The 15,687-nt window shown below is 34.9% G+C and overlaps 1 protein-coding gene across 1 annotated transcript in view; it reads left to right on the top strand.

Annotated features, from left to right (window-relative positions):
- The window catches only part of LOC121469887 (uncharacterized), a 292,449-nt gene that overhangs the window by 227,379 nt on the left and 49,383 nt on the right, over positions 1 to 15,687 (top strand). The gene's annotated exons all lie outside the window — the stretch shown is intronic.

Here is a 15,687-nt window from a genome sequence, read left to right as displayed (position 1 = left end):
CTACTGGGTATTTTTTAGAAAACTGGCTATGAATAACTCTTCGACATCATTACACGAAGCCTGGTCTAATATGATACCTGAAGTGTTGGAAAATCTGGAATTAATGGACAGAACTTTGGTGTTTGAATTGCTGAAAAGATTGCTGATACAGCATCTGATACCTTGTTCTGTTAGTTGATGACTCATATTCTTGCTGACAAAAGAGAAGGCTGAGGAGGCCACCCTCTATTCCTCAGTCTCTGCTGTGAGATTCAGCTTCCTTGAGTGTATTCTTCCATATCACTGGACACCCTCTCTGTCACAGCTGTAAGAAAAGTCATGACAGCAGCTGAGGACAGACTCATATTTATTGTATGAATAGGATTTAAAATTTTAACGAGAAATTGTATGCATTATTATACTTATTCTCTGAGACATGGGCTTGTTCTGAGGGGCTGAGAATCCCCTCAAATGTGTTGAGCAGCATTTTGGCAGCATTTTTATCTAATACGTTAATGATGCAGGAAGACTTTGTGCTTCCTGAATCCAGAAACGTGTTGTTTTTTTTCTTGCCAGCCCAGAAGTATCATCTGAGACCTTCAAGGTGGTCTAGACGTAGCTGGTAAATGTGACATAGGACCTGTAGGAGTTCTGTTGACTTCAGGAGCTGATAGGGGAGGTTGTCTAAAGTATCCACATGCATTTCATGTGGCATTTGATGCCTGTGTAAGGTAAATTAATTGAGCCCTAATTACTTTGTTTTTTACAGGGATTCTGAGGTTTACGAAGATTAGGAAAATGCCTATGATGGTCAGATATAATATCAAACAAGCATATAAAAGCAAAACAATCTTGCAAAAAATGTATTTTGTGCACACAGGAATGCTTTAATTAAATTACATTTTCTATACAGGAGAGGATTTGAGAACATCCACTTAATTAGTCATGTATCTTTCTTTTGTCTATACTGATTGTGAAATAAAGATAGTATGTCTCTAGAATTTCAATCTGTTATGTTGGCCCTTAACCTGGATTTGTTATTCAGATAAAATTGGTCTTATATTGAATTTTATATTTATTTTGCGTCCACAACCACAGATTTCTTAAATAGTAAACTTTGCTGATAATTATAGCAATATCTGTCCCAATCTCCATTCTTTTTGCTTCCAACACAATTGATATTTTCATTATGATTTAGGTATTGGATACTTAGTTTTCTAATATGAATTTACCAAGATAAGAAACAGAACATGTTTTTGTTTACTAGTTTTCTGTGTTTTGAATTTGCAAACAGGCAAAGATTTCAAATCTTACTAAGTTAGTCTTTGATTCTTATTATAATTTTCTTAAGTAGAATTATTATTTACTCGAATTCTCATTATAATCCCATTAACTGACATTTACCAAAAGTACCTTAGCAAAATATCTAAAACACTGAAGATTTCAAATCAGTAATAAAGCATAAGAATGTAAAAATAACTGACCTGATTTACTTGTGTGATAAAAATGAATTTCATGGTGATACTGGCTTTTAATCAGAAGAATATGCTCAAAGTGATTTGATTTGGCCTTTGCATTAAAAGTAAAAGTGAAACTTTGAGCAGTCACTAGGTAATTTATAATATACCTATCTGAAGTATTAGTTAATATTAGCTCACTTTGGCACCCAAAAAGAACTGTGATGCATATTTATTTATACATACAGAAGTAATAAAAAAAAAATGTTACTATGGGAACAGTGACCACCATAATGGCTAGCAAAGTCTGATTTGCTCTTCAATCCCTTGTTAATAATGTAAAAAAAAATTAGTTACAATTATTTCAGACCTCTGTTTGTGCTTCCCAAGTACAAACTTACACAAAAAGGTATTTTTCTTGTTTTGGGTTGAGTTTTATTTTCAGATGAAAAATGGAGAGCAGCATCATGGTATATTTGACAACTAACTGGAAAAAAAATATTTAAGATTGTGTTTTTACTTTTTGTTTCACTCATTATCATCGCTTGATAATTTAAAAAAATTTAAAATATTAAACATTTTTCTTGTATTTGTGTCACAGTATTGGGAATGTAACTCATTGAGCCATGTACAAGAAACATATTCTTAAATAAGGCAGAATGAATATAGTGTTTCATTTATTTGAATAAATGCATTACCTCTTCTGAGGTGCATAAAGAGAATTTGATGTCTGGAAGTTGATGTTCCTCTCTAATGAAAACTGCAAGCACTGTTTTTCACAATGGAAGCAATACTCTTGCTGTGGTAAAGCTCCACAATGTCCATCTGATCCTAGGCTAATTACATGTACAATTAATAACTTAAAAGTGGTCTTAAATCTCCCCTTTAAATTCACGATATGGGCAGGCAGGATTCCACTGGAGAGCAAGGTCCTCAAAGTATGCATTTTGACATCAAGATAGGTTTACAAAGTAGGATTAATGCCTTACTTGTTCTTTGGCTTTGCTTATGTTTTTAAATTTTAGTTCTACTTTAGGTAATTAATTAAATAAAGTTAAAGCTTAAAAAAAGATAATGAGAAAGTGACACTGCCAATGTTTTCTTCTTTTTTTGCACACAAAAAAAAATCATTGAAAATTTAGAATAAAATCCAGAGGTCCCTGAAAACTTTTAAATTTCCTTTATTAAATCATCCATCCTTTGAATTCAATGACTGCTTTTTGCAATGATCTGTGTAGTGTGAATGAAGACTGTAGGCTTTGCACCCCTGAATGCTTGAAGTTCATAGTTTGGCTTGCTAATGATTCTTTAGCAGCCCCAAAAGCCATGCTGATTTACTGTTGTTATTGAGGGTTTGTAACACAGCTGATCAGTCCTGTATCTAGACACATTTTGTTTATAAACATATGCAGATATTATTATGCAAATTTATTTTCTTCAGTAGGCTGGGGAGAAGTTGATCCCTTTATGGTAATCTCAGTTATCTGGTTAGATGTAGTTTTAAATCCAGCATGGGAAAAGCGCAAGAGTGGATTTGCACAGCCTATGGCCGCTGATTTAGTTTTCGAGCACCAGAGGTGGGCAACTGGTGCTAAGGAAGCTGCTGCAGAAGCAAGAAAAGGCTGTGACGGGGGTCTGTGGTCTACCTCAAGTCATGCCACTGTCCTGCAGCATTTTCTGCTCAAGCAGACACTTTTTTCACTCTACAGAAAAAGTCAACAGCCTGGATTAAGGGTCCCTTGGGCTGGACAGGTTTATAGACTGCTACCAAAGATCATCTTGTGCACATCTGTATGCAGAAGCCACTGTGACAGCAGGGACGAGTACTGCTGCTGGGCTGCAGTGGTGCTTCAGTCACAGCCACTGCCCTGTGAATACAGATTTCTTCCTGTATAAAATTATTACTCTGTTAAATTGTTTAAAACGGACTAAGGAGTTGTCTGAGAGATCAGCAGCCATGTGTTAAATGTCCTTAGAAGGACAAATATTAGATTTAAACCTTTTTCTACAGATATTTTCCTTTTAATACACAGGTTGTCTGTAAAGGTCTACATTCTTTCATATCATGCTTGCAGTACCTCAAGTTAACATCTGATTTAATTTAGTAATTCTAACGTTCATTTTAGCAACAACGTGTTGATGAAATTGATCAGCAAATAGTTGTGAAATACCACTGAAGTTATTCCAGTCACTGCTCTTTCCAGTACTATTTCTTGCCTGAAAATCCTTGTCTAAGCCACACACTAAAGAATGGATTTCAGTATCACATCTGACACATTAACATTCAGAGTGCTGTGTCTAGCCACATATTTTAGGTGTCTGCATTAGGCATAGATGAGTGTTAACAATAAATTATTCTATTAATTTATTTTTCCTGATGACTAGTTGATTATTTTAATGATGTTTACTGTTCTAGTCATGTGTTACTGGAAAATGATTGGAAGCAAATTGCTGTCAAAAAGCCTTTGCAGCTACAAAAATTACACTTCTACTTTTATTGTATTTCCTTTACCCCTGAATAGAATACACTATTTCTATCCTTCCACTCAATTCAGCCATCTGTCACTCACATACCCACAGACAATTACAATGGGTTTGCATCACATCCCAGCTGCCTCTGATAGACTTGTTTTGTAGTGCAGTGCATACAGGATAATCTCACAATATCGTCTCACACTGGAAACTGTTCTTTCATTGGTCATACTCTTTTTCACATTAATGTACTATGATGTTCTGGACAAGAGTCCAGTGTGTCTTAATCTAAGAAGAGTTTTGCATGATCTCTCTACCACAAGGCTGCTAAAATGAACATCTCACTAATGTTTCCAATTATTTTGTTTTAAAAGTGAATGAGAAATAGTTTGCTTTCTAGAGCTTTTAACGTCAGATCAATAATTTATTTTGTAATGAACGCTCTTTGTCAGTAACACAATGAGGCTGTAGAGGACTAGATCTATGCATGTTTTGTCTCAAGTGTTCTCACTATTGTGATGGGAAAGGTGTGAGCAGAAGAGAGGGTCCAGCATAGGTGGGGCATCACAGTTAGCTTTAAAAATATTAAAGGTATTAGTGTATGTTCTACATTTTCTTTTTTTCCCCTCTATCCTCCTAATTTAGAGTAATTGTGTTTCTTTGATCCTTTTCCTTTCTCATGAATAGTTCTTACCACTCTTAATTCAGCTTCAGGCTATGAACTTCAGTGAAGTCAGTAAATAATGACTTTAGACTCAGTTGAACTTAAATCATATGGTCTTTATTGTCAGGAAACATCTAAGTGAATTAGGGAGACATCCAATTAACACAGCCTTTTGCAGGTTTAATGAGCAATGATAAATTTAAATCCTTTTTTTGCACTTTCAAAGTGTGTGAAGTTACAACTAAAAGAGCTAGCGAGAGATTTTTGCTCCATTGATTAATAATAAATTATTTGAAATATATTTTGACTGGGAGAAGAGGCATCATCTTTGATAATACTCATAGGCTAGTTATTTGACTAGGTGTCTCATCATAGAATCCAATAAAAATTAATTCCTACAGCATATGGAGTTACATGATAAGATGAGTAATTCTGTTTCTTTATTTGTTTTTTTAAGGCCTAAATATTTAGTTAGTACACCCTATACCACTGACATGTGTCTTTCCTTGATTTCCAGTTGTCATTACCTATTAATAACTCTGAGAAAAGGTGCTCCTGGTTTTGTAGCAGCAAAATAGATTTTGCAAAGCAATTAATTATGGTTTTAATTAGCAAGTAATGTCTCTGCTTACATAATTTCTTCTCTTACTAAAGGTAGGTAAGATTTTTTTGCGTTTTTTTTTTTTTTTTTTGGTTTTTTAAAGGAGAAATGTTTACAAGTATTCAAAAATAACTACAGATATGGAATATAGTGAATTTGATTATTTTGGTTCCAGTTTGAGTAGACAAACTGTTTGTGACTGGAGTTTGATAGGATGCTTTCTGTTTTTCTTGAACTTTTCCAATTAAGAACCGCAGAACTACTTTTTATTGTTCTATAAGTTGTCATTCTGGTGAAAGCATTTCTGCTTTGTGCTTCTTATATTTTCTTATGTTTTCCTGGAATCCTTATATAAAGCCAGTCATTTCTCACATTAAGATACACCTAGTGTAGGAGCATCTTGGTCCATCTCATTAAGACAAATAGAAAAAAAAAGCTACTTACAAGACAGATTTACATACTTTCAGTGAATTCTGTGAAGCCTAATTGCCTTATTCCTTAGTATGATTTTATTAGCTCTAGGTTTTATGTTTGTTTATAAATAATGTCAGAGTTAAGGTTATCAGAGTTTCTAAGAATACCTCTGGGATGCTGATTTGAGGAATTTTTCACTCATCAAGTAACTTACATCAAATAAGGAAACTAATCCAAAGATTAAGAAAAAGTTTCCTGAAATTGAAATAGTGCTTCAGTTCACTGTGTCTTCTTTTGAGAAAAAGTTAATATATAACATATATATGTTGATTATATTTGTGGTTATGATCATCATATGATTGTGCTTCACAATTATTTTTTCCTCATGTATCTCAAGAGAATGGTGTGAAATGCAGTTGATTAAAGCTTGAAAAACACTGAGTTTTTGTTTGACGGGTAGAGGTATGGAGAATATAATGAAGATTCACCCAGTTGTAATTTCCATGTTTGAATACTAATAGCTTTAACCAAACATAATCAAAAAGTAACTGTGTTATCTTGGAGAATGAAAATGAAAAGGAATGGTGTGTTTAACTGCTATAAAAGCCCCTAGAAGCCTTTTGAAAACTCCTCATGAAAGGTGTTTTTCACCTGTAGGAGAAGCTTGTGAGACCTTAATCGAACACTGCAGATCTGCACTTTGACTGTAAGCATAGACAGTGGCCCTTTGTTTCAAGGGGAATGCTTAGAAAGCATTCATGTGTATGGCTGGAAAAATTATTATTCTTCCACTCTGTATAATTATGTGATCATAGTACTCCATCCAGTTATTTCCACCCTACCCTATATCAGTGGTGTTCTTAGTGAGACTCACATCAGTCATCTAGAAACTGCAAAGCAGGATCCTTTCCTTCTAAAATACTGTAGTGCTTGCTTCTTTCAGTTGACTCCTTTATATGGAGTTCTTCTTGACATAAGAAAGCCTCCCAAATGGCATGAAATTGCATAGTTACTGTTCTTAAATCTGAACTTTTGTGTGTTTAATGCCATTTGAGGGACCACCTACAAATCATTTATCATGACCCCAAGGATTCTTATACTTCAAGTTTCAGAGTTTGAGATATACTCTTTTCCTCATTATTTTAATGGGAAACGTTCATTGCACACACTAGCAGCTTACTTGTTTATTCTCTTAGTTATGTCATATTTAGATAGCTGAAGTATGAGAATTAATTAATTTAATTTTTTGCAATCCTATTTGAGAAAGTGAAATATTATTTTCTTTCCCTTAATTTCCCATGAAATGTTTCAACAAATAACTGATAGTCTTTGCTGTTTAGAACTGTGAAGCTAGACTTGAAGAAGGAAACATTTCGTTTACTCATACATATCTTCTTAATTGACACATTGCTAAATTATAGAAAGTGCTTGAACTTCTTTAAATAAAGTTTTTCTTGTGTGTGGTTAGGATATTTTAAAAAATTCATCAAAATACATCAAAGCCTTTTGTTTTATCTACAATAACCCAACATAATAGTACTAATATTTTTCTGCAAAACAGTTTGTGTTTCTTTTGTTTTGTTCCCCTTTTAAATAGATTTGTCACAAATGTTATATTTACATTATTTTTCTGTTAATTTTGACATTCGGTTACAGGCTTCCTGTGCTAATACATACTTAACAGTTTACATAAATCCCTTAACTTTTATAGTTCTACACTTTTGCCAAAATCGTTTCTTCTACGATGAGTTAGCTTAATTTCCTTGGGAAGTACCATAAGGCTTCATATCCTTTTGAGAGAGAAGACCACTTTGTTGTTGTTGCCTTTTATTATTGTGCTTAATCCAAAATTTCAGACGAAAGCACATATTGTTTGCGATCACTGATCACAAAGCTAAAAGCTTCGCTGAAATCACTATCACTGAGTAGCTAAAACACTGAGCCATGGATCACCTGGAGAATTAAGACTTTGAATTGAGAATAGAAAAGCCCTGAGAATCCATGGAAAGACTGGCACTTGAGGAATACACTTGCAGTCACTTGGCTCAGTGATGCAGCAGGCAGCTGGATGAAATACAGACAGAGGATCCTGACTACTATTTTCACAATATGTCCCTAAAGAAAGTGAACTATGGCAATGCTGTCTGAATAGGATGATTGTATGGTTCATGGTGATCTTAGTGGGATAGAATGTGTGAAGGACATTGGGGAGCTGCTGCAACAGATTTATTGTATCAATATTTGAAAGTCTGCTGTGCTTTAGCAATTATTTCAGCAGAATGGATGTGAAGAGTGAAGACAGGGAAAACTAGATAAGGATGATGCTCAATTAATTATCATGGGATCTTTTATTTCCTGTTGCCCACTGTCTCCTCATTTTTCACCTGCTTTAGTCAAAGCTGCATGTATTTAATCTAGCAACAGAGTGCTTTTCAACTTTGCATGCTCACTTGAGAAAGTGGAGCTAGTAGTACAGAACTCAGAAGTTCAGCCACAGACAGCTCAATTAGACTGCATTTGAGAATTTTCCTGTATCTTAACGCTTTGTTTCTTGGAGTGAATGGCCTGAGCAAAGGAAGTATTTCCAGGTATGTTTTATACTATGCGCAATTTAAAAATTAATCTGTAAACCTCAGTAAAACTGAATTCCTTAAAATAGCAGGTGCTGAAAATTTTAAACTCTGGCCTTGTTTTTACATCAGCATTATGAAAATTCTGGGAGAAGTTTGACAGCATTCAGTTTCACAGCTCTGATATTTAATAGAACTGGGTCTTCAACTGATGTTGCCAGAGTAATTATAAATTTATCAAAACCTGTGAGCATCATTTTTTTTCCTACCACAGTTGTTTCATGACCCCATTGGACAGCCTGGTCTCTCCATTTGTTGTCCATCACTAAATGGCAGAGGCTGGATAGTGCAGGGCTCTGTTCCCTGCCCAAGCACAATTTTCATCATAGAAAGTAAGGCTTCAGTGCTCTTGAGCTTCATTAAAGATAGTGGATCAGTCTATAATCCTTTTATCTGATGAGCTTTAGGAGGTTACTAGGTTTTCTACTTCAGGAGGTCCCATTAGATAGATAATAAACCTTTCCCTACAACTAACTAGCAAAATTATAGGCCAATAACACCCTAAAATCTCCAGTCAGACAAATTTCAGACACTTATTTCTTAAAGATCAAAGATTGACTGTAATCCAAGAGGTCAAATTAGAGGATGAGTGTATGATAGTTATTGATAGCTGAGGAACAGCTATATATGCTACACCTGAGAAAATTTTTACTTCTAATATTGTTTTTTATCTTTTCTCTCCTTCCTACATATTTTTCTTACCAGGTATAAACCGCCCAAACACTATATTTTTGTAAAACTTTCCTTTCAGGAGAGCATCCATAGCCAAAAAAACAGCAGATAACTGTGGGAAAATGCAAATCCTTCCTTCTCATTTTCTTTTAGTCCTTGTTAGCTGAAACAAGTCTTTGTAAGAATCCCTTCTCTTTTGTATTTATGGTATTTTTTTATTCTGGCCTTATGAGAAGTAGTAAAGTTGTAAATTTGGAACTTGTGTATGAAGCTGTTGCTCTCAACAATCATGTAGGCTTAAAAGGAAGCTGGATGTAAGCCATTTCAGTGCAAATAGGGAAATACATTGACTGATTTATCAAGGGATTATTTGAAATATTTATTTAAAAGAAGCCACAAATGAATATGAACATGACAGCTGTTGAACTTTTTGTACCGTAGGTATATTGTAATTGTGGCCTAAAAAATCCCAAACAGCAAACCAAAAACTTCACCAAACCTTTCATAAAACCTTGCACAGCTTGAGGCCTTTTTCTATAAATATTCCTGGATGTTTGTTGGGTTTTCCTTTCTATATGTAATTTTCCAAGGTTATTGTGTATGCTTCAGAAGAAGTAGGATTTGTACATAATGAGGGCATCTTTTTAAAGATGAAATATGAATACTCAACTTCCCATGCTGTTTGCTTTTTTGGTTACTGAAAAATAAAGGTAGAAAGTACAAACTATATGCATTTCATTCAGAATTATATATATCTAAGAGGCATGTACAGTCTTGGAGTGTATATACTGGAATTTATTGGACTGTATGTATTGCATCCTTGGTACTTCTATTAACAATGACTGCTCAAAAAAATTACAAAATTGGGCTCTGATTATAGCATATAAAGCACCAGATTGTTTGAATTTAACCTTTCTGGTTGACTTTCATCTAATTCTGAACACTGGGAAATTTAACTAATGCTAAATGCCTGGAGATCATAATATTTTTAGATCCCAATCATCTTGCCAAGTAAAAGAGTTTTGAATGACCTTCTGAAGAACACATGAGAAAATTGCCAACTGTAGATAACACAGAAACTGTGACCAAGGACAGAAAGGACATATAATTCTTTATAGTGAACTTTTTACTGGCTAGTGGCAATCTATTACCAGCAGTTTGAGGCTGAAATGAATATCAGACAGTTTCAGCAAAAAACTCCATCTTTCACATCTAAGGAAACCACACACCTTTTGATTCATACTGCATCAGGCTGTTCACCAAAGGTTGAAATGCTTGCAAACAACTCTCTTTAGATAAGGATGAGTGAACTGGCCTTTTTGACAGTTCAGTTCAGCCTGCAGTTCAAATAATTCATTTTATTCTGGGACAGAAACTGTTTCCTGGAGTATTTTAATAGGAGATAGAATTCCATCTATACCCTTTTCATTTACCTTTTATATTATTTCATCTCAGCTAACTCAGCCTGTTTGGACTAAAAAGCTTATTTTTTATCTGTGTGAAGGCAGTGCTGTGTTTATTGAGCAACTTGCTCATATATTTCTATGGACATTTATTAAAATATGTAGCATAAAAAAAAGAAGATATTATTGGGACATGACCGAGGTGAATCCAAATAAATAGCTCTAAATCACTGAGGATGATCAATAGGGCCAATTCTGTGCTTTTCACAAAAGCTTTATACATTTTATTTTCAACTTCTCTACAGGCTGGTCCTTAAGAAGCAGTTTAGTGAAAAAACTTTACATTTCAGCTCTGCTGTTGCATTTTGACTGATGTTTCTTCCAGTAACTTATGACATGGTGAGAAACAGAGTATTTGGTAGAAATTTTCAGAAATCCACTAAAAAATAGCTCAATTCCCCTTGACAAACCTTGAATCAGAGATAAGCTTTGAGAAGCCTATCCAACCTAAAGTATTCTGAAGGAAAGGTTGTGAAATATTTCATGGCCACATACAACAGATAAGACATTTTGCAGCATAATCCAGAATATAGAAATACAGATATTAAGAGGCATTGTAATTGAGTCACATATTAAAATGATCAATATTTATGTGCTAGATAAAATTCAAATGAGAAAAGTTAGACAATCTATCTCAGCAAGGTCTGGAGTATTATTATAGCTATTTATCTCAGTTCATATGTTAGAAAGAAAAGTTATAATTCCTTGAAAATACCCTTTTTTGTATGAGTAAGGCTGGCTTATGTAGTTTCCTGTAATTGATAGAATTTCATCATCTTTTGTCTACTATACCTACTCCTGGGGGGCAGTCGGGAGAGAAATATAAATCTCTCTCTAATCTTAGTTTTTCTCTCTGGAATACATTATCTGAGCATGAGCAACTATGGAATAGCATCTTAGCAATGTTAAGTCTGCTTGTATTTTCACTGCTTGTCACTTTGACTGATGGAAACAGGAAAATATGTATTTTAATCTAAAACCAGCACTGACTAGGAAGCAGTTTAGAGCCTCTCTCTTCCATATTTTGTCAGAAGAACTTTAAAAAGTGACAAGTTTTCACAGTTAATTACCACAGACAAGGGCTTAAGCAAAAATAAGCTCTTATTTGTCGACGGTCCTTCTGTGAAAATATGATTTACCAAAGAACACCTTGTAGTTGCTTACAGGATACAAAAACCTACAGATAGAGTGGTGTCCTGGATAGCCAGGAGTCTTTGGGGTTTTGTTCTTTTGCAATGGTGTTGCCCACTCTTAGCAAAAGTGGCTTAAAATCTTTTCTAACGTAGATTCCATCTTAGTAGAAAGATCATCTCAGCTACCAGTTGACATTACTACATGTGCAATTATAATTGAGTACTAATATAAATAAAGCAACATGTAACTTTTTAAAAGCAGGTAGAGACAAGGGAAAATCACTAGTACGTCATTATCAGTTTGCCACAAAAGTTACTCTGTGGACAACAGAAACATGGGGAATATTCTGCTCTGTCCTGTTCTTATTATAAGGTATTGGTTTAATGTAAATCCATTTAGTTATTGGTTTAATGTAAATCCATGTAATTATAGTACATTAATCCTTTTAGTAATTAATAAAGCTCAGCAACATGAGCACATATTTCTTTTTACAGTCTCTGGTCTAAGTCATATCAGTCTGTTCTTTAAGGTCCACTTATATTTGAAAAATTATTTTTTAGAGTGTATTTATGTCTTGGGTGATCAGCCAGGGAGATCCACTAGTAGTTTTCAGATCATCAGCTTCGGAGAATGGTACCATCCTATTTTCATTCTTTTGACAAATGCTAAAATCAACTTAACACATTGCTGCTGTCAGGGATGGATAAGTAACTCTAATTTCTTCTGTCTGAATATTTTTTCTTTCTATCCAAGGTGCGACAGAAGGAGGACTTCACATTTAGAAAGTAATTTTCCTGCTGAAATCCAAAGGTTACTGAATTAACACTACCAGTTTATCAGTCATGGTATTTTGTTTTTCCGATAGAAGCTTTTTTTTAAGTATTTAATTTGCATATGAACAAATCGGTAGCTGTTTAAGAAATCTCCAGTTTTCATTCCTTTGACATACTTCAATTGTGCTATCAAAACCAATATTAAGATAAGCAACACCAGGGGGAAACTGTAAATAATATAATTTGATTCCTCAATTTGCATATCTAGCAAATAATGACAAACTATGAGGATCTCATCCAAAATGTATGATTTCTGATCTGTCTGGATCAAAACTTCTCATGGTGTCTGTAGGAATAAAACTCAATTGATGGAAATTTTTTTGCGATTTTCAGATTCCTCACTTTTGTTCACTCTTTCTATATTGCGATGTTTCTCCTTCCCATTTTTTCTCTTTCCTTTGGTAGATTTGATTTTCCTATATAACGAACTTTCTTTTCTGCTTTAACTGCGTATTTATTTTTCTGCACTATAGATGTGCTATCCACTGCCCATACTTCCTGTGTCCTTCCTGTTCCTTAAGCTCTGATAGAAGAGCTGTCAACTTTCACACATTCTGCACACCTTTGCCAACACTGTTGCACCTCATTGCTACAGCCTTCATATCCAGCTGGATTACTGTAGTTCCTTTCTCTCTTGATAACCAGACAACTTTCCTCTATTTCTCTTGCTGAGGTACTGCCAGAGCATGGTGGAGGAAGGGATTTACAATTTTTGCTGTGCTTATATTTCAAATGCTCAAGAAAAAAAAGAAGAAACTCTGAGAAACATGTTATGAAGCCAGCCTAAATTCTTACGCACTTGGGAATACAATGAAATACTAATAATAAAAACAAGAAGCCTTGAGGGAAATCTTTTAAAATGTAATAGAAAATAATAACAGTTTGAGAAACCTGGGATATTTGTGATACTGTCTCTCTCATTGCTTTACTGAAGAAAATTGTTGTTTTGTGTCTAAAATTTGATGCACGATTTCCTAGTGAGTGAGAAACTGTGGATCTTTTTGGGGCAGTACTAGATTGTGGAGCCTTGCTTCATTCCCTGTTCTTTAGGGTCTGAATCACTCTGTGTACTCTGATGGTGGTTATATTGTGGAACTCTCTGATGAGTAGCTTATTGTTTCTTACAGATTTCAAAGGAAGACTATAAATTGTCCTGGAGCTTATCTCTGTGTTCCATAGGAGTTGGCTATAAGGGAGACTAAAAATCTACTGGATGCATCTAACAGTACCTTCTTCACATCCTATTCACGTCTTTATAAGCATATCTGAGCGTGCATGTGAGAGTACAAGAGAGAATTAATGGTAGGAATAAAGTGGAAACTCTTTTTCAAATAACAAGGTATCAATAATTGGTTATAATTATGTTGGATAAAGAATGAAAGCCAGATGATGGAAAGATGATAATGAGATGGATAGTAAAATCAAAAAGGTTCATAAACTGTTCTACAGACTAAATAACATGAAAGAAGAAGATATTTTGTTTATTTTTTAGCCAAACCTGATATTTATTGGCATAAAATGCAAATATAAGATTAACAGATCTTTAATAAATCTTATTTAAAGAGAATGTGCACAGCACCACTGCCAAGAGTCACACCAGGTGCCTGAGATCATTCTCTGAACACTCCTTGAGCTCCATCAGGCTTCATCCTGTGACCATTTTCCTCAGGGAGCCTGTTCCAGTGCCCAGCCACCCTTTGGGTGAAGAACCTCGTTCTAATATACAACCTAAACCTGCCCTGACACAGCTTCAGGCCACTCCCTTTGTTCCTGGCACTGGTCACCACAGAGAGGAGATCAGTGCCTGCCACTCAGCCTTCTGTAGCCTCTCAGTTGCAGACTGCAATGAGGTCTCCCCTCAGTCTCCTCTTCTCCAGGCTGAACAGAACAAGTGACCTCAGCTACTCCTTGTATGTCTTCCCCTCAAGGCCCTTCACCATCATTGTTGCCCTCCTTTGGATATTCTCCAATAGTTCAATGTCTTTCTTATGTTGTGGCACCCAAACATGCACACAGGATTTTAGGTGAGGCCACCTGAGTGCAGGGCAGAGCAGGACAATCCCCTTCCTTGCCCAGCTGGTGATGCTGTGCCTGATGCTCCCCAGGACAGGGTTGGCCTTCCAATGTCACACTGGGGGCTTGAGGTAGAACACTTGCCTGCATTTCTGTCCAGGGATTCTTATTCTAATGCATCAATGTTGATTTACATATAAAGCTAGTTAAGAGACAGAAAAATGTGATAAATTCTGCATTTGAAAGTGTATAAAATATAAGCATCTATTGCAAACTGGGGTGTGAAAAAACTTAGGAAATGGATAAAGGGTGGAAGACTGAAATATGTATATCTATACATATACATCTATAGCTGATCTAAATAAAAAGAAAAATATTTTTTAGAAAGCAGCCAGCTCAAAGTTTAACGGTTTAGTGGGATTTTATCACCAGAAAAATAGGCAGAAACTTGTACACTTGAAAATCTTGCTTTTAGGATCTCAGACTCCTGAGAAACCCATTTGTCTTCTTTAATAGGTTTAAAATGCCTTGGACTCCGGTTGAGTGATGTAAGTATTAATCAAATTAGAACATCTAACTGGCGTCTTTGTTCATTGTATCTCATCCTATTCATCGTAATCTATCCATATAGGTTCTTCAGAACAAGAAAAAATGTCCATTAAAGAAAGTTTCTAGTAAAGAAGCTGACAATCTAATGGATGTATCAAATACATGTTATTCACTGAAATAAATAAAGCTGAAATAGAAGTCCTGAGTCAAGAGTGGATTATGTCTACTGAGAATTACATTTCTTCACTCCCGTCTGTATTTCTTGGTGTCCTTACTGGTTTCACTAATCCTTTGATTCATAAAGACAGAAATTTCCTCTAGGATTCAAGTGACACATGATTGACTAGAACATTCCCTGTTCATCCCAGCAGGGTATGATGCAGAACAAGATAGTGCACAGTACTAAAATTGATTGTTTTACAATAGAAGAAGCTTTCCTCTTCCTTTAAAAGAGTAATAATATAATCAAGGAGAAAAAATTGTGTTGGGGTTCAAATGTTAATCATCATGTTGAGCCCTTGCAACTTTCAAAATAATATTTCAGTGTTCCAAGACATTTATTTTATAGTGCTATCACTGTCTAAACATTAATTTAATAAAAATAAAGAAAGTCATGTGCATATTCTACAGTCCACTTTGTCAAAATTCAAGCTCTGTAAATGATGTTTGTAATGCCATGTATTCAAACTTCATACTTTCCTTTCATCTTTCATTGTATTCATTACACACAATTCTCTTCAGTCTATGCTGTGTATTTTCCACCCCTCAGTCTCTCATGACTGGAGTTAATATTCTTTGCTATTTGT

The sequence above is a fragment of the Taeniopygia guttata genome, chromosome 4, assembly GCF_048771995.1.
Source record: "Taeniopygia guttata chromosome 4, bTaeGut7.mat, whole genome shotgun sequence".
Taxonomy (NCBI): domain Eukaryota; kingdom Metazoa; phylum Chordata; class Aves; order Passeriformes; family Estrildidae; genus Taeniopygia; species Taeniopygia guttata.
This window is presented reverse-complemented; position numbering and strand designations above follow the sequence as displayed.